The following is a 24,079-nucleotide window of genomic DNA, read 5'->3' as shown; positions in this document are numbered from 1 at the left end:
CTGGATTGCTATTATCTTTGTCTATATTGATGATGCTTCCACTAAAATAAAAATATTTGCAAATGAAAGGACGAAATTGGACAGGTGACTGAAACAAACATAAGAAGAATACAATTACTAAATAAAAAGAATGCTTGGCTTCTTGACTGAAAGAAAACAAGGACTTCTTTGAGAAGTGGATATTAAAAACAAAGTATGAGTAACGGCATGGCTAATCAAAATAAAGTGCAAACCACAGATGAGGAGGAAGAGAAAATTGCCTAACTGGAAAGCAAATGGGAATGAAGAAAATCTGGAATCATCAGTTAAGAGTTTTGCAAGAGTCTAATCACATGAATGTTCTTAGAAAATGTATGCAAAAACCAGCAAAAATATTCACTCACCTGAATGGTATCAAGAAAAGTTTGTTTAATGAAAAATACTGTTACATAGTAAAATGCTCTAGCTAAAATTGCAAGTGTATATTCTCTTTTCCCATTATTTGGGTATAACCAAACTGCATTAATAGGGAAAAAAATAAATTTCAAACATGTTTAAAGTATTGGTAAAATTCCTCAGGAACAAGAGGGATGCCAAAGTTTCAGGTTGTAAAGAGCCAACAGATAGCAGACAAGGACAACCTGGAAAGGAAAGCTTTGCCAAGCAGCCTGCAGTTTGGTCAGGTAAGTTACAATACAGAACACAACAGTATCACCCTGACAGAAATCTGCAATATGTTTGAATCTTATAAGGGCATCTGTTATTACAAATTGAAATAGGCTGCATGGGGAGAAGAATGGATTGATACAATAGAATGGCAAGAGTTTAGGAAAGGCTTATTTTGCTCTTACTTTTCTCAATTGTTTATTTATTTATTTATTTATTTTGATTGTAAGTACTGAAATGTTTTGGAAAAGTTATTTGAAAATTAAAAGAAAAATTCCACGTGCTTTATAGGGATTGAAAAGATGCAGCTTTTCTTTGATATTAATTACTCAGTGAAATTTTTCTGAGATTTGAGTTAGTATTTAGATTTAACAGTGCCTTGTGATACCTAAAGGAATTGTACAAATGCCACAGGAAATGGCATGGGCTATGCAAGAGTGCAGATGTAGGCAGCTTTATATAGAAGCTTAAGAGAGGGGAATTATGACAAGCAAAAAAAAAGAAAACAAGGAATATTTTCAAGTAAATTTCAGTAATGCTTAGGGATATTTAGGGCTCTGTAACATACCACCCAATTAGACCATATGCCTGGGATTAATGTCTTGATGAAAAGTAGATTTAAGGGAATCTGACAGGAGCAGCAGGAGGAAGTTAGCACTGTATGAACTCTGACCTGAAGTGACTTTGTGTTGGCATGAAATGCACAGAAGAAAAGATGAGATCAGTGAAGGATGTCAGTGAGTACAATGAGTAATGACAGGAAACTATGAGAGAAGGACTTACTGGACCAAATCCAAAACTATCTGAAGAATATACTACTTCTGTCAATAGGCCATTTGACAACAGGAAGAGATACCCAGGCAGAAAGAGATGAAAAAAAATCCCACATGGAGTATCTTTTATGAAATCACATTGAATGCGTTGGAAAATTACAAGTGACCTGACAAAGGAGGAAGGACAGAACAGCCTGAAGTTTTACTATGACTGCTCTAAGTAGGTGATTTGCATAAGATATGCCAATGCAAAGACAGAAGACAGATGACAGGGGAAATGTGAATTTAGACAATAAAATGTGTGGCCTGGCCTCATTAACTATAAATCACATTTCAGTTGATGTATCTAACTGTCTGGAGAGAACTATAAATTACTACATTAGAAAGTTGGCAGCAAGATGTGCAGCAAGAGAGGAGTGTTATCTTCACAAGACACAAAGATAGAGAAAATAAAAAATGAAAAAGAGCTACCAAATTTTTCAAATATTACTATTAATGGAATTGGAATATATGTGAGAAGACCAGATGTGGTAATAGGAAGGAAAGGCAGAGATCTTTATCACATTGAAAGTATGAAAAATATTGAATAGTGTCAATCAGCACTGATAAGAATTGGAGAAAACATGAGGAATGGAAAGCAAAAATGAAACACCAATCATTTCTAGTGCACTGGGATTTTATCATAAGGAAAACACATTAGTGCTGTGTAAATTGGAAGTCAGCTATACTGTAGAAACACTTTCTGCAGTTGAGGCCAAAAATGTGCCAAATTTATCCTCAAGTCACAGTGTGTGTTAAAGCTTACCCAACTGGCAAATGATATCTAATATTAAGGGCACAATCCATGTCTTGTCTGCTTCATAAATGTCTATGTTGCTCTGAAGGCAGGTTTTTGTTGTTGATTAAAAGAGAGCACGTACATATAAATACACACACACTATTAGGTTTTGGGTTTTGACAGAAGAAAGCAAAGGGTCTATGATATTTTACAAAAGAAACCTTTAAAATACATTTTTTTAAAAATTAATAGAAATTATATTAAATAATATAATTTTTCAAGGATTAAAAATTAACCATGACATTCCTTCTCTCTAGGGGAGGGAAAAGGAATGCTATGTGCAAGCACTTAAATCTCTGTCTATTATTTTATTATGAACATAAAAAGTCTTGGAGATTCTTTTCATGAAAGTTGAGCTACTTTTAATGTATGTAATGCTCTGTGAAACAGCAACTTATGACTGAGGGTAGACCCAGTTTTTCAGTGACACTGAGCTCAGATTTTAAGAGTACTAGAAATTTTGATTTAGAGAGACCTAAGGATCTACAGACCTTTGAAGGAACCTGGGACTAGACTATCTGGAACTGATCCATAATGAGTCCTACAGAAGTCAACTCTGGTAAGGACACTAGTAAAATATTAAAAATGTAGATCTAAGGTATATTCACACTAGCAATTTTATTCATTCAAATATCAAACCCTCAATCTTTCTATCCTTGCATACATCAGAGATCTGATTTTGTGTTTTGTCTTTTAGAGCTGGTACTGTTCTAGTGGATGTGTCAGAACAACAGTGCATTAGTGCAGGAGGTCATAGATTTCTTCACTAAGCCAAGGAAATTTATCCTGTTACACATTTTTCTTTATAATACTGTTATATGAAATCACACATGCCATCAGAGCTCAGGCAGGGCATTCCAGACTCTGACTCATTATTTCTTTCAGCAATTACAGCCAGATGTAGATTAACACTGCAATACACAGCTCTTTAAAATTTTTGGATATGGTTATTTATAGAATTTTTTTAAAGTGGAAAAAAGCTGAAAAGTGGGAATAGAAACAAGACTCAGAAAGAGTAAAATATGCCAAGGGAAGTAAAATAAGAGAAAGGCAGAGAAAGCAGACATTTACTGGGCTGCAGGCAAGTTCCAGGGCCACTGGACTGAATTCCAGTGAGGCTAAGTTGAACAGGGCATGAAAACCCACTGGATGAGCCCAACCTGAGAAGTCCTTGGATATGATAGATAACATTGTGAGGTGCTATCAAAAGCTACAGAGAGCACTGTAGAACAAGTCTGAATGTCACAGATGGTTAAGGAGGAGGCATATGCCAAACTTCACAGATAACTAGAGAGGATCACTGGGAGTAGTCAAGTCTTGCAAGGCCCAGAGCAGAAAGAACACATAAGATTAAGATTACCTAAGGAATGGTAACAGAAATAATAATTGTGGGTATCAATATCCCAAAACTGGCACAAATTAGGAGAAAGTAGTTAGTGATAAATTGTTTATCAAGGAAAACTTTGGGGCAGAGAAATGTAGGTGCTGGAGTGGAAAAAGGAAGGAAGGAACAAAAATGTGGCAATAATGTGTACAAATTACACAGCCAGTGCTATCCAAGAGTATCTGTCAAGCAGCCCTGTACTTCGTCACTACAGACAGGCAGAAAAATAATTCAAACCCACTATTCCAAACAACTGTCAGAATGCAAACCTATCTCTGCAGTCAGGAGGACAGGCTGGGAAGGAAATTTTGCTCCCTGGGAGAAAGGAAAATGGTCCAAGCACCCTGGCATCACCCTGTGGAAGTCCATCCCAAGCCTGGTAGCATCAGCCACTGCCCCACACTTTCTAGGAATGAGCTTCTGAGAGGCTGCATCTCCTACCTGGCTGCTGCCATGCTGCAAATGTTTAAGTGTGTGGTAAAAGTTTGTCATCCTGAGCTGGTAGGTAAAGCAAGGCAAGTGCATGCTAGTCCTGGTGAAGGTGCTTATATTCCAGAATGAACTTGAATTATATTCATTCCATTGCTTCCTCTGGGGCACAGTTCTCAGAAGAACAAAGAGAAAAAGGGGTGCCTCAACACAATAGAACTTTTTGCTTATTTATTTTGTTTGGCTTTTCTAGTGTTTTTTGCATTACACATGCACCATGGGGTAATATGTTTTTAAAAGTTAAAGGTTTTGATTATTCTTGCAATTTAAAATAAATAAACCTGATCAAATTTAGGTCTGTACTTTGTCGGCCCGAAATTTCTGTTGTGCATTTGCTTATATCTTTCCTTTTCCCCTCTATAGTCCCAAGAAACAGGGATTTACTTCTTTCAAAAGAGTTCATCAATCAGGAAGATTTTTCTCTCAAAATTGAGAAGTTTTTTTCTTGTTACTTTGATTGCATTTCTTCTTATCTTTATTAAAGTAAATTTCTAGCAGACAGGTAAAAAAAAAAATAAAACCTAGGAAAATAATACACGAACAGTGATTACTCCAATAGACCTAATATACCATCTCTTGCACAGCATTTTCCCAATCTGAAAGATTTACGCTTTATTTTCATTATCCTGAAATGTTCTGTCATTTCTGTGTTAATACCCATTAAATATCCTAAGACTTCTGTCAGTCCCCGTAGCCATTAATCACTTGTCCGAGCTACCTCATGTCCATGTGGCTCTTCAGCTTCTCTAGGAAGCCAGTCTCCCTGGCTCTGTGGCTCTCATCGTGTCATTGCTTTTCTCAGATCTGCCACTCTGAAGCATGTACAGAAGCATGGTGAACAGAAATGCATGTAGTGTTGCAGAGCACTGAATGTTACCATCCTGTTCTCTCATACAATGCCTTTTCTTATGATAAATAGATCCTCCAATCCTACTATTTATCCAGTGCAGGCAGCAGTGAATGACCTTTAAATGAGCAAACATCCAAAGAGAATACATTTCATCGTATGTGGACAGAATATTTTTCAATTCTTTGATTGCAAAGATTTTAGAATACACTGGACTGAACCAACTGGTTATAAATTCATTTTTAAGTGAAGTGTCAAAACCATCATTATTTCAACTGGCAAATTGTGCCACAATTGCAGACATAGCTTGGAATCACTTCAGTTAGTCACAGTCTTTTTCTTTATCATTATGTATTGTTTATGCGTTTTATTCAAAGTATGTTCAGAGCCTGTGCTGAGTGCCAGTGCAAGATTTTGCAAACAAAAGGAAGTTTTTTCTTGCACAGCTTGATCAAAATATGCTAATCGTTATTCTAATAGCTCCTCGTTCCCCAGAGTGACATGTAAAGTTGGAATCTGGCACTTAGTAATGCAGAGGATCTGTTCTAATCTCTGTGGAAGGTGGGTGCCTACATGCCATACTTGGCTTGAAAAATATTAACCACGCTTTTGTTGAATAAAAGAGCACTTGAAGATTCAAGTGGTAATCCAGTGGGAAGCCACAGCTCCTCCATATTCTCTGTGGCACAGAGGTGATGTAATGTGATAGAACCATTTTACACCTTTAGCTTCTCAGTCTCAGAGTGCCCCAGACAGGATTTCCTGCTGATTCTGTGTAAAGATGGAAATTAAACACAATGCAGAGCAAAGCTAAGAGTCTTGAGTAGTAAAGAGAAGGCAACACCCAATCAGGACAGGAGTTTCTGTTTTGCTTAAAGCTCCTCTATGTGAGCATTTTCCACCACCCAGATATCACCAGCAGTTGCTGAATACACCTGCTCCAGGCCTCTTGGGAATTTTTGAGACTGGAAATCCTGTAAGAGACTCAGATTTTATGGAGGAAAGTTGGCAAAATGGCATGGTGAGAAGACTTGCCTCCTCTTCCAAATTTGGCAGGATACTTAGGGATTTCATCACAATGAATTAAAATTTTATTAAAATTAAAATATTTAGCAAGATTTTTCTGGTATGCTATCACACCCCAGGAAGCATCAAAACAGAAAGACCAAGAACAGAAGAAAAAAATGAACTTGACTGGGTACATTTCTTTCCTTTAAATTCAGCTTGTAAAAATATTTTTTCTCTCTGTGTTTATAGAATCTATGCATTTAGAAATTACTTATAGGGGTGTATCCTGCTATAACATCAGCTCTGATGATGCCAGGTTCATGCAAAAGTAAAAATAAGCACTCTCTGCTTACATCCATGATAGATATTTCCATTTAAAATGTGAACATGAATCAAGTATAGTCTCTAAAAGTAGGAATTATAGTTTAATATAGTAACCTCAGTCATCCCTGGGGAGACATGTGCACCTTAGAGAAGTTCATTTCATCTGCTGTCAGGTGTCCAGGGCAGGCAAGACTTAGGCTTTCACTCCCTCTAAATTCTTGCATCCTAGATTCCTGATGTTTTGGAAGACAATCACTGAGTGAGATGAATGCCATGTTTATTCATGATTGTTAAACATTTAAGAGTTTTACTATTCTTTTTAAAACATTAGGGACCATAATTTACCTTGTGTATATGTGTGTGCATGCATATATATATATATATATATATATATATATAAACACATGATCAGGTAGCACTAGACATTTCATTTTATACTGGAAGAACTGAGACAGAAAGAGTTTATGGCATTGCATAGAAGATTTAACAACTGATTTCATAGCCAAGACTAGTTCTAATAATTCAGCTTGATATCTTGGGAACTATTAATTCTAGGGCTATGAAACCTGTGGGTATATACAGGGACCATAAAAGATTTACCTAATTTCTATTGCTTTATCTACATAGAAATCGGCAGGATGGTGATTAAAAATCCTGAGAATTTATTAAGAGGAATAACAAGGGTACTGCCAAAGTTTTCTTCATTGCTAGCAGCTGTGTAGTATTAAATCTAGTCTAGACATCACTAACAAAACTACATTTATGCAGCAAATATCCTTAGCAAGGGTTTTTAGAAAGCACACGAGGAAGAAATGTTTAGGCATTCCATAGCTGTAATGGACAAGAATTCATAGGAAAAGCTTGTGCTGACCTTTCAAGATAAAAAATTACTGTGATGGGGATGTACTTCCTTCTTGTGCTGCACTTCTTGGGTTGCATAAAGCAGAAGCTTTCAAACACACTGCTTGCTATGACTTTTGTATATCTCCATTTACAGAGCTAATGCAGAGAGCAAGGAAGCAGTGCAGAGAAATAGAAAATGAGTGTGTCTACAGGGTTTTCTTCCAAAGTATCAGCACTTTGTAGAAGTATTACTTTGTAGCATTACTTCTCACTAATTATGTGTTTCACAAAATACGCTTCTAAAAGAGCTGGCTAAGGTCCACAGAACAAAGAAGGAAAGCAAAACTAATGGCAAAGAACAAATCAAATCCTAAAGCAAGAATAAAAAATTTCCCACAAGTCAGTTTCAATATTCAAAAGTTTAGACAGAAGTGATGAGGATATGTGCAAGGATACCAACAATACAAAAATAAAATAATGGTTGATGTAGTTTTGATTCAGACTTTTCACTTGCCCTTTATCTGCAAAAGAACAGATGCTCTAGCTAGTTCCAAATTATGAAACTGTAGCTTCAAAACACATTCTTCTCTCCACTAAGGAGATTTAAAATTTAAATTAGTATACCTACATTGTATGCAAGTCAGCTACTTTAGTTCCACAGAAATAACAAGATTTTTATCAAAACGCACATCTCAGAAAATATTTTTTACTTCAAAATAGATTTTAGTGACTACTCATACAAATAAGGGTAATACTTATCAAAAAGCATAGAATCTCAGAGTGTTAAAACAACACACACAGATCACTCTCTAGCTAATTTACCAGAACTTAATACATTTAGTAACTTTCTCTGACATATGTTGATAATCCTGATCCAAAATAGTTAATCACTCACTCTAACAGGTTCAAAATTATATTACCTAATTCAGAAACAAATCACAAAGCAAATACTGATTTTTTTCAAATTAAAAAAATCTGATATCCAGAAGAGAGGAAACCAAAGAACTACATAGTTTATTCCTCAAATTTGAAAGCTTTCTTCTGACAGGATTACAATGTTCACTCTGAAAAACCTCATCTTCCAGGCAACACCAAAGTTGTGAACAGAAAGTCATAGGAATTTCACTGTTTCTTTCCTGTGTCATCCATTTGAACAGCAGGAGAGAGAAAAACAGAACCTCCTGTAGAATTTTGTCTCTTAATTGCTCACTTTAGTGTGAAATATGGCATTCTATATGCATATATGCAATAAGCATTGCACCTGGTTTATGGGATGACAATTGCTGAGGGAAGTGCTAAAGAATAATGAAGAATACCTACAGTACAGGGTTACTTTAAAAGATGTAACCATAAGAAGAAACAGATCTAAAAAGGCATTATAATGCACAGGTTACATTTGCATAACTTTGCAGTGTATTACACTAAATTTGCACATCTTAGGTCTGGCTCCATTTCGTATCCACTTTGCACTTGTCCCACTATGTCTGCAGGAACATTGTCATGACAGCAGCTTTACTTAGGGTGACGTGAATAAGGGGAAATTGAAAAGTAGATCAATACTAATGCAATCACAGAAAAAAAAAAAAACTTAATCTCATATCAAAACATTGCAGCAGCTGAAGGAGAACTTATTGATACAGACAAGAGAGCTAAAGGAATACACATACTAATTACACCATTACCTGTGAAGTGGAGAGGACCAGAAGAAATCTTTCAAGCTGTCAGGCAGAAAGATGAGAAGAGTAGGTGACAAATGAACTAAGCATGATGACTTTTGGAAAGAAAAATGGGAATGGAGGGTATGATGTAACCCTCTGCCAAAGGAGGTTAAAAAACTGATGTGAATGGAATGATGTCCTTAATCAAAGTGAAGTGAAGATCATGGAAGAGGAAATTCAAAGACTGAGAAAATTACTTAATAGGAAAGCACCAGGAAAAGAACAGAATTACCAAGCATTAGCCAACAGACTAACAAAATAGTACGCTCAATTCAAAATACACATATGAGAAGCTAAGGTAATTATTACAAAATGACAGAATGTTAAACTAGAAAGACAGAAAATTTGTTACACTAGAACAAGTCCCCATGAGCGTTTGATGTTCTCAGAGAGCATACAAAATATAGGGATGTCATAGCATATTGCCTATCTCATGGGAATGGACTTGCATTAGCTCATGGAGAAAAAGGCTTTATTGGCAGTTAAAAGAAGGTCAGACTATCCTAGTCATTGCAGAAACTAGATAACTGCTAACAAACAAGTTCTTGTATCAGAGAAATAAAATCCAAGGAAAGAAGGCAGGCCTGTCAGCAGGGCAGAATAGCCTTTTCCAGCCAAAAAAAAGACACACATGATTCAAGACCTCACCAGAGGGGATTTCTTCACATGTTTTGAAGGAGTCTTTAGATTAAATTTATCTGAGGCCAGAAAAATAGAAATAGCATGATTAATCAGTTTGAACAGGAGAAAGCTGGGAGAAAGGACATTTTTTTTCAAATCTTTAGACCAGTCAAAGCTGAGCTCATAAACCATCTATGTCACAGTCAACTGTTACTCTATTATTGCATTCCTCCATTCCCTTTTTTGGCTCAGCTTTCCCATTTTCTGTGTATTTCAGGTCATTTTCCTTTTCTGGAACAAATTACTGTCACCATGTGATTTAGAAAGAATGTTTTACTGATACTGATTCAATAAACACCTATAAATTTGGATATTTGTGTCAGATATTTTATCAATATGACAATATGGATTTTTTATGAAGCTCTGAAAGTACTGCTAGGAGAATAAAAATTCTGTGGGATCAAAATATTTTGATGAACTGTAGAGATACAAGTTTTCTAAATCTCATGTACTCTTTTAGCTTTGTAAAATCTTTCACTTTATCCTTTGGATGTGTCTGCTCAGTTTGTTCCCCTCACACATTATCAAAAACATCTGGGATGTTCTAGTTATTTACAGCCAGGATACACAGTGCAGGTATGTCTGAAATGCAGATATGTCTGAAGGTTTTTGTATTTTGTTTTGAATTTGAAAATTTTGACCAAGTATTACTTTGTACACTAGAATCAAGTTGAATAGACTTCTGAAACCATCTACAAAAGGAAGTACATCAGATGATTAATGAAAGTGCGTGGGGGAATGATATGATTATTCATGTTGTTTTGAGCAGATCATTTATCTTGTATTTGCAGCTGAACAAACGGGAACTGCTTGGTGATTTGGGCTCTGTAGACGACCAGTGCCAGGAGGATATAAGTTTTTAGTATGTTTTTATATTGCTACTAGTTTACATAAGGAATTCGGCAATAAGTGAGAGTCTGCATTGTTATTCAATTCCAATATAAAAATCTGACTGATTGATCAAGTGTCTGAGAAATTGTTCTCTTTGCATATAATCTAGTGGCAGAAGAGGAAAAAGAGGTAACTGTTCAGTCAACCTAGTAAATAGGAATTCATTCAGTCAATAAGGTTTTCTGTAGTTGAATCTATGCAATGCCTGGACAGAGAATATTCTAAGCACATGGTCCTCACTATTTGCAAATCTGCAGAACAGATGTGAATAAATTTAAGCCTTCAAAACAGTTCTGTCTTTTTTCTGACTAGTGAAGGATTAGCAAAACCAAATCAAAGGATAATGAGAATAGCTTCCAGCACTTTTTTGTTAATACAGATTAGCAGTAGGCATAACTCTAATGCCTCTCCACTTCTCCTCTGCTCTGGAGCCAAGTATCACTGAAGTGGAGCAGCTTTGCTCTTACAGTGGATTTTGACAGCTTCATCCCTATCTATGCCCACAGCAACATGGATGCACTGCGTCTCATATTCACACACCAAAGGAAAGATGTGCATTAGCTTAGAAGATGTATTGAATCAGAATAGTCCCATGTCCCCTCTTAACTCAGAACTGCTCAGTACCAGAGCAGATCTTGCAGATCTCTTAGTAATGAGCTAGTTCTAGGCACCTGCAGCTTTACACTGCAGTTCCTATCAATTAGGCAACAGGAACACTAATCAACATTTGAAGGGTGTTTAAGCACTCACATTCCACTTTCATCCCCAAAGCTCTGCAAATCCTTGATACATATCTCTGCACAGACTTATTTTACATCAAGGTAACATCTGACACATTTGGCAGTGAACTACTGCTCCTTTTCTGTTCCACTGGTGTTTTACCAGTATTGTGTTTGGTGCATTCAAATGAGGAGACACTCCAGGCTGCTCCTCCGAGCTGTGTGTTTAAATCCTTCAAGACCCACGTGTACAGATGCTCATGAGGAAAATTCTGTCAAGCCTAAAACATAGTTCTTAAAATGCCAGATTCTGTCAGCTCTACACCTGTGCCTGGAGAAAGACCAGATATAGTTCAGTACTCCTGCCCTTCTCACAGGGAAAAAACTGCCATATTTCTGGCACCTTGGGAGCAAAGGTTGAGGGAGGTCTTGTCTTTCTTTTCTTTCCTGTTTACATAGAACAATGCCACCTTCCTGTCCATCTCATTTTAGTTAACCTTAATCTCCCCTTCTCCAGCTGCCAACTTTCTGTATTATAATCAGGTCCCTATTAAAGAGCAGCAACCAGATTTATTGCTATAGGAGAACAAGAAAAAAGGCTCACCTAGGACTGAATCTTCAAATAGAGTCTGGAGCGTCAGCTACAGTATCCTCTCAGATGAGGTCAGGATATTTTTCTTCTATTAGGATGCAACCCACCTAAAAAATTGAGCAAAGCCTTCCAGCCAGACCTGAGCAGAGACCTAGGAGATATTGGCACAAACTGATTTCAGAATATGTCCAAAAGAATGTTTATTCCCCTTTATGACCTCTTCAGGTTTAAGATTTGCTAATCAAAACATTTGCCACCATTTAACTATGAGAATATTTATTGGAACTCACAAATACGAAAAACATGTTTATTTTCCACAAAACCTCTGGGCTTCTTAAATTTCTATTTGAAATGATATGCTGTTTTTAGTGATCTGAAAGTAGTCCTTTGCTTTTCCTGTCTTCTGGGAATATTGAAAATAAAGGTTCTTTTCATAATGAGTGCTCTGTAGAGTTCAAAGCTACCATAGATTTACATCTGTGCAACTGAAAGCCAAATTTAGCTTTACATTTGTCATTATTTACTGAGTTCATGAGTGGCCAGCTAATGTGATCCATGATTTATGGCACAAAATATTGTTGTACCTAGCCAAATATTCAGATTGCTTTGAAATTATTGTTGGGCTGAACAAAGGGCAGGAACATTTCATCCAAACCCAGATACCGAAATCAATCTAATTCTCTGCCAAAGGGAAGAAAATAAATGCATTATTTACCTCTTTCCTAATAAAGGGTGCTTTTCCATCACCTTCAAGCCTACATATTAGCTATGGCTATGTGAATGAAATACACTTTTGCATTATTTACCACCCTCCACAATTCCCCTCCTCAAAGAGCAGTGCTTGTGGATCAAATCAAAGATTGTTCTTGCAATCTGCTCTGTTCAGCTACATTCCTCAATGGCCAGGGTAACTCCTCAGCAAGCTTCTCCTTGCCCTGGATGCCCTGGCAATTTGTAGCAGTGGGAAGTCATGGAACAAAACATAAATGACCCCAGTAATTTTTGGTGTAAAATTGTCATCCTTCTGGGTACAGCACTCTGGAACACACTCCATCATCTGAAGATGGAAATGGTCCTCTGGGAAATGCTTAAAAAAATCTGTGGTCTCTCATTCTTCACTTTTGATTCTCTGGAGGGGCAAATATATTATTAATTACTAATAATGAGAAAGATATATTATTACAGAGTTTCTCTGCCTTAATTTGGTGTCTTCGTTCTGATGTGAGTGCATCCCTATTTGTCTTACTCCAGTAGCAGAAATTTAAGGAGAATATATACACAAGAGGTCAATAATCCTTGTTCCATGTTCAGTTCTGTTGCACCTCTCTCTTGAAAAATAAGGAAATGTGAATATCAAGTATTTTCAAACTTGATTCTATTCTCTGTTGCCAGTTTGTGCTTTTAGGTGTCACTGATATGATTGGTGCAAACTGATACAGATGTTTCTGCAGAAATGTATGAAAATCCCTTTATTCCCATTCTGCTGGATCCTTCTCTGTGCTCTTTTGCATGAGGTAGTGGTTTTTCCTGCCAGTCTGACTGTTTGCTATGCAGAGCAGGGCTACACCTGCAGATTTGGCTTTGAAGTTGTTGTTGTTCTGGGCAGCTAGAAACAGCCAGGTTCTCTTGAGGTCCTGATGGCTTATATGTTATTTCAAGAAGTTTTGTGTCATCTTTGCTCCTAAAAAGGATTAGGTTTAAAAAAATGTGTTTGTAGGATGAAGTCACTATTCTTTTTTATTACAAAGTAGAAAACAAGCCAAGCAACATTTTAAATAAAAAAACTTTTCATTCTCCTAAGTTTTTTAATTTTTTTTCAATTTATAAGACATAAATTCTGTCATTTTTCAAATCTCAAAAACAATCTTTCATATAAATAATACAAAGGAGCATAAATTAAATTTTATTTTGGCTGAGTACTTAGTATAAAGTACAGATATTATAAATCTATTTATTAGGGTGAACTAAACATGGCTAATCATAAACAGAAAGACTGGATTCATATTATTAAAGTCGAATAAACAAAAATTCTTTCCTACCCCTTTTATGCTGTTTTCTAGGAAGCAGAAAGAAAATCTATTTTCATACAGTTCTCATTCTTCACTCTCCTAATCTCTTCTTTAAAAGCTTATCAGGGTTTCAGAGAAATTGTTGAAAAAAATGTAGTCCTTGGAAATCTAAGAGGAGATTTATTCCAGGAAAAGATATGTTCCCCCCAAGTCTAGGCAACACATTTCCACAGGTTTTAAGAAAGCCTACAGGTCGTCTGACCATATCAGTAAACTTCCACATCCTTTAGGCAGAATCATCCTTTTAAAGAAGTTTGCAATGTTGTTAATTTCTCAAAAGTGGGGAGGTTTGTACTTTTTTGATTTAGTGTGGTCTTTTTTAAATCCCCTTCCATTTCCCTGCCTTATGAACAATCTCAAGAGGGATGTCTGGTGTGAAGCTGAGGATCTACACACAGAGGACTTGCACAGTTTTTACCTTTCATGTGCTTCTCAGTCTGTTGGACTTTGAAGGTGCAAAGTTCTGTGCACCTGTAGCTGTCACCACCTCCCTATGTAGTATTCCTGTGAATGAGCAAGAAATAGACCCATTATTTTCAGAGATACTATGGTCTCAAACTCCCAGGAGTCTCAAACCTCCACTGTAGAGAAGAAGCAGGTGGACTCAGAACCCTGCAGGGTAATCAGTCAAATGACTGTGAGCCAAGGGTGTTTTAAAGATGAAGGCTGGAAACAGGCCCAAAAGGTAATTTGACAAGTAGGACTGGAACCCTCTAGAAGAGGTGTGAGGTGCTAGAACTAGAAGGTCAGACAACAGATGAGGTAGGCAAAGATCCTTCTGGGATAGTGGGGTCTCCTGAAATAGCACCACCTGTTGCATGCACCATGACCTCCTCTGTTAAGGGGGGAAAAAAGGGTAGCTGTAATAGCAGACTCCCTTCTAAGGGGAATGTAGGGCCTGATATGCAGAACCAGACCCAAATCATCACAAGAAAGTCTGCTGTCTCTAGGGGCTCAGATAAGGGCCATTGCTGGAAAACTGTCGTGTTTAGTAAGGCCCTCTGATAACTGTCCCCTATTGGTTATTTAAACTGGCAGTGATTAAATAAAAAAGAAAAGTCAGAGGGCTATCAAAAGAGAATTCAGGGCCCTGGGACAATTGGAAGAAGGGTCTGGAGCAATGGTAGCAATTTCCTCACTTCTGGTAAGAAGGAATAATATTGATGGAAATAGGCAGATCCATCAGGTCAGTGCATGGCCCCAAGGCTGGTGTTGGCAGAAAAATTTTGCATTTGTTGACCATAGGATGATCTACTCAACACCTGGTCTTCTGCCACCTGAAAGGATGCACCAATATCAGAGGGGGAAAAGAGTTCTAGCACAGGAGCCAGGGTGGCCAGTGATGAGTGATGGGATGGCGTGTCAGTACTTGAGGAAAGGAGCACTAACAGGATTCCTCAATCTGCCTCAGGAGGTGCTGGCTGCAATGCACCACACCTGAAATGTGTCCACACTGATGCACCCAGCATGAGGGACAAACAAGGGGAATCCAGGCTTTGGCCCAGTCCCAGAGGTCTGACATCGCCGGCAGAAGTGAAAGCCGGTGGGATGGGTCCTGTGCCTGGAGTGCCCTGTTGGATGGTTACAGGCTCTTCAGGAGGGACAGGCAGGGCAGGAGAGGTGGAGGGGTGGCACTGTGTGCGATAGAAGGGGTAGAATGTATGGAGCTCACAGCTGGCAATGGCACAGGTGAGAGCCCATAAGAATCAAGGGACCAACAAATAATGCAGATGCCATCGTGGGAGTCCACTACAGACCTTTGGGACGGGACAATGATGAATTGTTCTTTGAGGAATCAAGAGACTCTTCCATGTCAACTGCCTTTGTCCTTATGGGAGACTTCAACTTGCCAGAAACTTACTGGGAACATCACACAGCTGCTACAACCTGGGCCAGAAGATCCCTAAAAACCTGAATGACAACTTTATGGAACAGGTCCTAAGGGAGCCATGTCAGACAGATGCCCTCCTTGATCTCCTGCTTGTCAAAAGTTTGGATCTCATCAGTGGAGATTGGCAGCCATCTTGGCCACAATGACCACAAAGAAAATGAGTTTAAAATATCATGGAGAGGAGGAAAGTGCCAAAACCTGAACACTGCATATGAGGAGGCCAGACTTCAGGCTGCTCAGGGAACTAGTAAGCAAGGTCTCCTGGAAAAAAGATTTTTCAGGTGCTGGTGTCCATCAGTGCTGGCCACTTTTTAAACATCACCTACTCAGGGCACAGGGGCAGGCAATTCCCAATTGTTAGAAGTCAAAGAGGGAAGAGGAGGGGAGACACTCATCTGTTCTCTGTGGTGACGAGTGGATCCAAGGGAATGGTCTGAAGCTGAGTCTGGGGAGGTTTAGGTTTCTTATCAGGAAAAGGTTTTTCACCAAGAGGGTGGTTGGACACTAGAACAGCTCCCCTGGGAAGTGGTCACAGTACCAAGCCAGACAGGATTCAAGAAGTTTTTGGACAATGTTTTCTGACACATGAAGTGACTCCTGGGCATGGTCCTGTGCAGGGCCAGGATCTGAACTCACTGATCCTTGTGGGTTCCTTCCAACTAAGCTTATGCTGTGTGATTTTGTGAGTGAAAGTTTCTGAAGTATTCACTGTAGCTTCTCCATGGAAATCAGCACAGATTAGCTATTGGAGCAATTAACCTTAACAAACTATTTACTGCCTGAGAAAATTGTCTTGCCTTCCACGAAAGTGGTTCAGAAGTGTACTTTTCACATGTTTGCAATTTGTCAAACACACTTTTCAGAGCTTTAAGATGTGAAACACCCCACATTCCTTGTTCTCTAACAGGTCCTTGAAAACAATTGCAAGGATCTAGCAGGTCAACTTTCTTCTCATCCTGAGCTGAAATAACCTCTCCTTATCCTCTGGAGAAATAGGAAATACACCTCTTCAGAAGACTTCACTTTGTATTTTCACTTGTTATAACTTTTAGAATAACTTTCTATGTAGACCTGCAACAGCCACTTGGTCTTCTAGAGAGAGAAGTTTTAGACACTTTAATTGAATTCATGTACCTTGGGACTTTTTCCCCTTCCCTGGTCAAAAAGAAGTAATTTTTCAGAGACCTCCCCATTTCAGCTCTACTTATAGCCAAGCCAGAATTCAGAGAAGCTACCACTTGCCTTTAGACCCAGTCCAATCTGGAAATAAAAAAAAAATATTTTACTGTGATGCAGCAGCAAGGAAGAGGTCTGACATTCGAAGTATATATACTGCTTTCTTTTTCAAGGAATAAAATCTTTGGTACAAAAGTCCATGAGGCCAAAAGATTTCAGATGGAGGGGAAGGCTGTAGCTTATTATATATTCTATGTTATATCTACTATGTGCTCCTGCTTGGCATAGTCCTGACAAAATAAATTCCACTGAATGATTACTGCACCTAAGAGAATTCACCTAGGCTTGGAACCCTGGCAAACTGCTCCAGGGATGCACTTTAAATGTATTAGATTTCTCTTCACAAAAAGATTCTTTTCTTCTTTTATTATTAATTGCAGAATTATGTCCTTTCCCAAAGTGATATTTTTGCCATATGCTGTCCCTCTTTTATATCAATTTTGCTACCTTCTGTGACAGCAGCCAATGTGTCTTGCAGCAAATGCTAAATTTGTTATGCCAGAAGGCATGACAAATATGACACAATGAGTACTTACATGCTACTGGATAACAAAATTATTTTATTGAAAACATTATTTTGCACTGTAAAACTTCTTTGCAAAACAACTTTTTCACAAAATTTGCCAGTGTGTTCTACCACAAGGATCTTTCCTAAATTTTAACCACTCTGTCTTCAAATGAAGCAGGACTAATTGGAGCAGTTAAAATTTCCTTTTCCTGCACACCACTAGAGCAACACAAGCTCACTTTTTGTCCTGGCCATCCCTTTCTGCCTCTCTGCTGTTCACTCCCAGAGTGTCCCTGGCATGGCACTGGCCCTCAGATAGGAATGACAGGGGCTGCAGACCTGCGGAGAGCATGGGCACTGGGGCTTCTACTCTGGGTCTCAGCTCAGCTATTGCATTATTTTGCTTTAAAGGTAAACCAAAGCCTCCCTCACCCTTCTGAGAAATAAGGCATATTAAATTTGAAGGAGGTACAAGTGCTCCTGAAGCCTCAGACACCTGTGGATGTCCGGGAGGAGCTTGGCACTTCCCTTCCCAGGACAGCAAAGGAGAGAAGGGCATGGATCCAACCTAGAGCTTTGACACTGACATAGATGTGGAGTTCTGGTGAGCACTTGGGCTTTGGGGGAGTCACTCAGAGAACTGCAGCTGTTTCAAACCAAAGTACTTACTGGTGCAAGCACTCAGTAAATCATACCAAGATTATTGTGGAATCAGTAACAAGGAGAAAGGAGATAAATTAGAAGCATGGAAGATTATTTAAGTGTTAGAGATAATGAACTCAGCAGGGCCTGACAAAATGTCCCCCTGTGAGTACTCACAGCAGTATCCAGAGCAGTCTCAAAAATTTTAGCACTGATTTCTGAATGTCTTTAGAAGACAATGAGATCCCAAAGGACTGTGAGAGGACAAAGAGAAAATCCTTCTCAAAGAAGAAAAAGGTCTATCTAAGAAATTAAATACTATTCAACCTAACTTCAGTGCTTCAAAGAATACTGGAATAAATTATAAAGTAATCTATCAGTTTGCTAACACAAGAGAGTAATAAGAATAATTTAATTTTCAAAAAAATGAGCTCAACAAAATTTCCTTCTTTGATAAAATTATTGGCTTAGTAGATGAGTGGGAAGTATGAAAATATTTTGTCTTTATTATGGCTTTTGACAGTGACCAACAAGACACCCCCATAATAAAAGAGGATAAATATGTTCTAGATAAAATTTGTGTACAGAAGATTGAATAAAGAATAGTTCAAAGTCTGTTTTCTACCAAAAGGAGATTAACAGATTCTTAGAGAGATATGTCCTATATCTTAAAGTCTTCAATATTTCCATTAAAGTGAAATATTATGCAGAGAATATATAGGGGAAAAAAATAACACCAAATAGAAAGCTCTCTGGATAAGAGACATAAAATTAAAAATTATCTTAACAGCTTCAATAAATCATCTGAGAGAAAGAATCTGATATCAGCTGTGTTACTTATGATGCAAATCACATGAGCAGGGAAAATACTGAATGCATAAACACCTAATACGGAGTAAAATTTAAAAGATACATCAGGAAAGGATTATAAATATACTGCAAATCACACGGACACTTGAAAAGAACATATCTTTCTAGCCTATACAGAAGGTATTTATAGCTAATCATTTTAGTATGTCTGGGACTATATGTCTCTTACATATATTGAGCAATGTCTCTTTTGTTGAACACTGCCCATGAACATGGAAAATTCATAGGAAAGTTAAAAATGTAAAGTATTTCAGGCATTCTGGAAAAACTGAAGTAGTGAAGGTGATTCATCAACAAGCAAAGAAATTCACTGTGCATTCCATCTTCACATCACAAAAATGTTGATATGAAACCCACGGGGATACATTATTTGCTATGGGACTGGAAAGGAAGAAATTACTACAGATTGTTTGGGTATATTCGGAGGAGTTTTAGAATCCTTGAAATTATTTTGTTCAGAGATTTTGGATCAAGGAGTATGGCTAACCTCATGTCAGAGATTACTTTGTAACCAAACCTCACTAAAAATTCATGTATGGTGAATTGAAAAGGTGACATTGGCTGCCACTGAGTTGTCTGAAGATTACATCACCACTGAAACTGCTGTACAAACTGATTTTCTCTAGCTCTGTGGTCTCCCACCCTTCTATTCCTCACACTGAGGTCTTTCTAGTAAAATTCAAAATAATCCAACAATAAAATATTTCTTTACCCTCCTTCTAAAGGTCAAGTGTCATGAAGGTTAACACTATTATTCACAACACTTCTTCTAGTGGAGAACTCAAGAGTTTGTTCTGAAAAAAGAGAGAATTCAAAAAGAGAGAATTTAAATTTTCTCACTTGTTTTTAAGGTAATAAGTGTATTTTTTAAAAAATTTGGAAGACACTAAAAATGTTTTTTTTTTTTAAATTTGGAAAATCAGGGACAGCAGTTAAAAAGCAGAAAAATTAAAGATAAATCTTCATAGGCACCTTGCTACAGTTAAATACTTTGAATAATTATTTGGGATAATCTCCTGAGAGGGAAGATGTGTCAAGACAATTTAACAGCTCTGCACTGCAATTTGGCATATTCCTTATTTTAAAAGCTAGAGTAGATTTAACGATATATTTCAGGTTCCCTAGCTCCAGTGGAAGCAGAAGTCTTCCTCTGTTGACTTCCTAAATGCATTAAATTCTCTTCTAAATTGAAGCCTGTGCACATCTCTTCAGCCCTGTATAACCCAAAGGTTTTCATCAGGTACACATACCAAAACACTGAAACAGCTGGAACATTTTGATGTGTTATGAGAAACTTAATCTTAAAAAGAGATTCAGGCATGGTTAAATTTGTAGTCCTTTAACTAGCACCACCAATACAGAACTCCAAGAAGATCATTCAGCTTTACACCCCTTCTTGTCATAAAGAATGCTGAAAAAAAAGGTGGGAGGGGAGGTAGAGGAAGGGAGAGAAAGAAAAAATAATAGCTTTCATTTTTATTTTTCTGTCCCATAGTGAGAGATCTAGACTCTATAAAGACTGTGAGACAGATGTGTGGCATTCAAAGTCAGCTTTCCTACCAGCTCAGAAGATCTGGATAGAATCTGGTCCAGACAGAGGCAAAACATTCCTATCTTTGGGACATTTTTGTGTATATGGAGACCAATGTTGTGGTTTCCTTAAATGAGCAGGAAGATTCCCTGATGAGAGGGACCCTGAGGAGATGTAGCCACTGGCATTTACAGGCTGATGTTGCAAGGAAGAAATGATGGTTCTATAGTAGAATATTAAAACCTTTTTGGGTCCTGACACATGAAGACACATAGGCAAAGGTGGAAAGGTGCCTGTTGCAGCACTGGGCAGCTGCACAGGGAGCCTCTGAGCCCAGCTTTGTGCTGTGTCACTCATCTCACACAGACGAAAGGATCCCTGCAGCCATCCTGGGCTTCACTCTGGAAGAAGTTGCCTGAATACAGGCAGAAGACTCCAGAATAGGCCCCAGGAGTGACATCAGGTTTATACAGATGATCAAGAAATCAGCTTCTAGGTTCACTATCCTATCTGGCAATGCTTCACGTCACACCAAGGAGATAAATTAGTGATTTCTGAGCAACCTTAAGTAGAAGAAAATCAGGTTATATACAAGGCAAATAAGAGCAAAACTCAAGACTCAGAACTCACCTGCAACTTTTAATATGCTGCTTCAATACTCATTTAAGTAATTCAATGTCACTACCAAAGGCCTTCTTCACAAAAAGTTTCAATGAAAATAGTATTTGAAAGAAGTGCTGATGCAGTGTTTTGTTTTTCAAGTGGAATCTAGATGTGTCCAATTATTATATGGAATTCTGGGTTATCTTAAATTTTACAGTATTTCTTAAGGTCTGAATGATGCTGCTCCTATCAATCAAGACTATTTAAAGGTATTTAAATTAAAACAATTTGCAAATATTTTCTGACAATAAGTAATTTAATATATGTGTCTATACTATTCAAACTGCAAGGAAATAAAACAAGAACAGTAATTATCAAGGAGAAACTTTGATTGTATTGTTAAGAAAAAGATACTAATGTACCAAGGTGTGTTACACACCAAGGTGTGTGTTCTCATTAACTCATACCAGGCCACATCCTGCCAAGTGGCAATGGACTGGCTTCTCATGAAGGAAAAGGAATAGTACTGACAGTGAATTTCAAAATAATTCTATTACATCAGCATCATATACACATGCAAATTGTGAAATCAGACAACCACTCAGCATATGGGTGAAGTCATGGTCCCAGGAAGCTTAGATCAGTAGGAGTTTCCAGTTCCCTGACACTGATGCTCTCTTAAAAAATAACACAATGGAAACTTTGCAAATACTACTGTGCTAAAAACCAGAAAAAACTACAGCCCTAACCATGTTAGTTGGGCATGTTGGTCACAGTAATATCTATAAATGGAGACATTTCCAAAAGCTTTACTAAATTTTTTATTGGGTTAGTAGAACAAAACCCTTTTCCATTTCAGAAACAGGTTACTTTGATTTTTTTTTTTTTTGGTGCACTTCTACAAATAATACTGTCCAGCTCCCTCTTATAGACTTATTCCTGCTCCTCGCCAGCCCCTGGGGAAGAAAGTTTGCATTTATTTAAAGGATTCTCTCTAGCCTTCTTTTTAAAAGGCATCTTTGATCAGAAGTCACCCTTGGGTATATATAGAAATTAAGTCCCGGGAGAGCTACAAACCTTTTCGGTATCCTTTCTTGCAGGAAATTGAAAGAAAGAATTCAAAGATCTCTTTGTAGACATTCGTCTTTATCCAGTGCAGTAAAGATATGACTGAGCAATGAAATAAATCTCTCATAGATTTCCTGTGCTTAAGCTTGTAGAACAAGTATGAAATCAAATGATGAACACTATCTATCTTATTAGTTCCTTTCCTTGCATAACAATTACAGGTGACAGCTTTGAAACTATGTCCTTGGGAAAGGACACAATTTTGACTTTCAGATGGTTGTTATGTAAGGCTGAAAGAGTTATTCAGTAGAAAGTGTCATTCCCTTAGAACTTCACAGCAATTTAAATCCATTTTAGTTCCAGTAAGCTTACATTTACCAAGTGAAATATCTTACACAGAAAAGGGAGAGATTCAGGCCCAAAGAAAAAATAATGTACAACACAAACTTTATGGTGTGAGAAAATGTACAGAGTCATGAATGGAAGGACATATAAAAATGACACCTGCTTCACTTTTTCCATGTCCTGATGTCTTCTGCTTTGAATTTGGAACACAGATGCATTGAAAGAAAGAGTACTTTTACAGAGCCAAGATCTGTGATGCAGCCCAACTCCATACATTTTGCTGACATCCTGCAATTTCACTAATACTTAACAGAAGTTTGTTCCTTCATAAGGCAAAAAGTGCTTGTTCTCTCTGTCTTGAGTGAAGACACTCAAGCTACATCTTGCTAAATCAGAGTTCCCAGAATGAAATATTAAAGGTAATTACAAACTTCTTTGAAAATAGAAAAGCCCATTCTACTCTCATTTCTCTCTGTGAAGAAGACAAAAACCATGTGTCCTATTGTAATTATTAACAAAAATTTTGCAAAATCAGTTAACAGACTTTTCAGGTAAGTCTTTTTGGTGTCTGTAGAAATGGAAATCCCATTTCTAGCACACCATAATCCCTCATCATCCCGCACTAAAGTTTAGAGCAATCCAGTGTACTGGAAATGATAACACACACTTAAGAAATAGTTCTTTAAGGATGGCCAGTTCCAGCCAAATCAAATGTGGCACATCACATGTATTATATTATCAGAAAGCCTGCATAGAATACAGGCCTGCATAGAATAGATCATTAAGTTTCAGATGATCTGAGAAAAAATGAGAGTTACTTGTTCAAGCTGACTTTTCTTTCCCAAATAGATTTATCAGATATAATAATTAATTTGTTTTAGACAAAATCCATTACATAACTGATTCCCAGTGCTAGATAAATTTTAGGTCCTTTTAAAGATCTGTCCTATTACTTTGTTTTGTATCCTTCGTCAATCACACATTTTCCTGGTTTACTTAAATGCTAAGCCCGTTGCTGCAATACTCAAGAGATGGCTCTTTTCCAGAAACTTGCTAGGTAAATTTTGCATATGTAATTTTATCTGTGGCTTTTACACAGCAATATTTCCCTGCTTCATTTGAGCATGTTTTTGTGCTCAGTTCAGCTTGCAGACTTAATGCATCATCATCTGGCATCCATATGCAAATGCAGATCAGAAACACTTTCAAAAACATTAATATGAAAAAGTAAAAGCTTATTCAGATGTATTAAGAGGCCTACACAGAGCCACTGGCCCTGTAAGCCTCAAGACACAACCATGTGATTTCTTCCCATCTGTGGAGCACTCCCCTGCTACCAGCAGGTTTCTAGGCAGTCTGAAAACCCACAGATCTACCTGCTTCCACCCTTCCTTTTATTCAAGTGTCAAACTCCCTGACAAGATGTTCCCACAAGATGTTGTTGACTAAAAAGTGTCTTCTGAGTAGAAATAAGTGATTTGTAACACTTGGCTGAGAAAGGAAAAAAATAATTTGAAAATTTTAGTGAAATAGATGTGCCTGATCAAACAAATTTGCATTAGTC

The sequence above is a fragment of the Lonchura striata genome, chromosome 2 (genome assembly GCF_050655825.1).
Source record: "Lonchura striata isolate lonStrDom1 chromosome 2, ASM5065582v1, whole genome shotgun sequence".
Lineage (NCBI taxonomy): Eukaryota > Metazoa > Chordata > Aves > Passeriformes > Estrildidae > Lonchura > Lonchura striata.
This window is presented reverse-complemented; position numbering follows the sequence as displayed.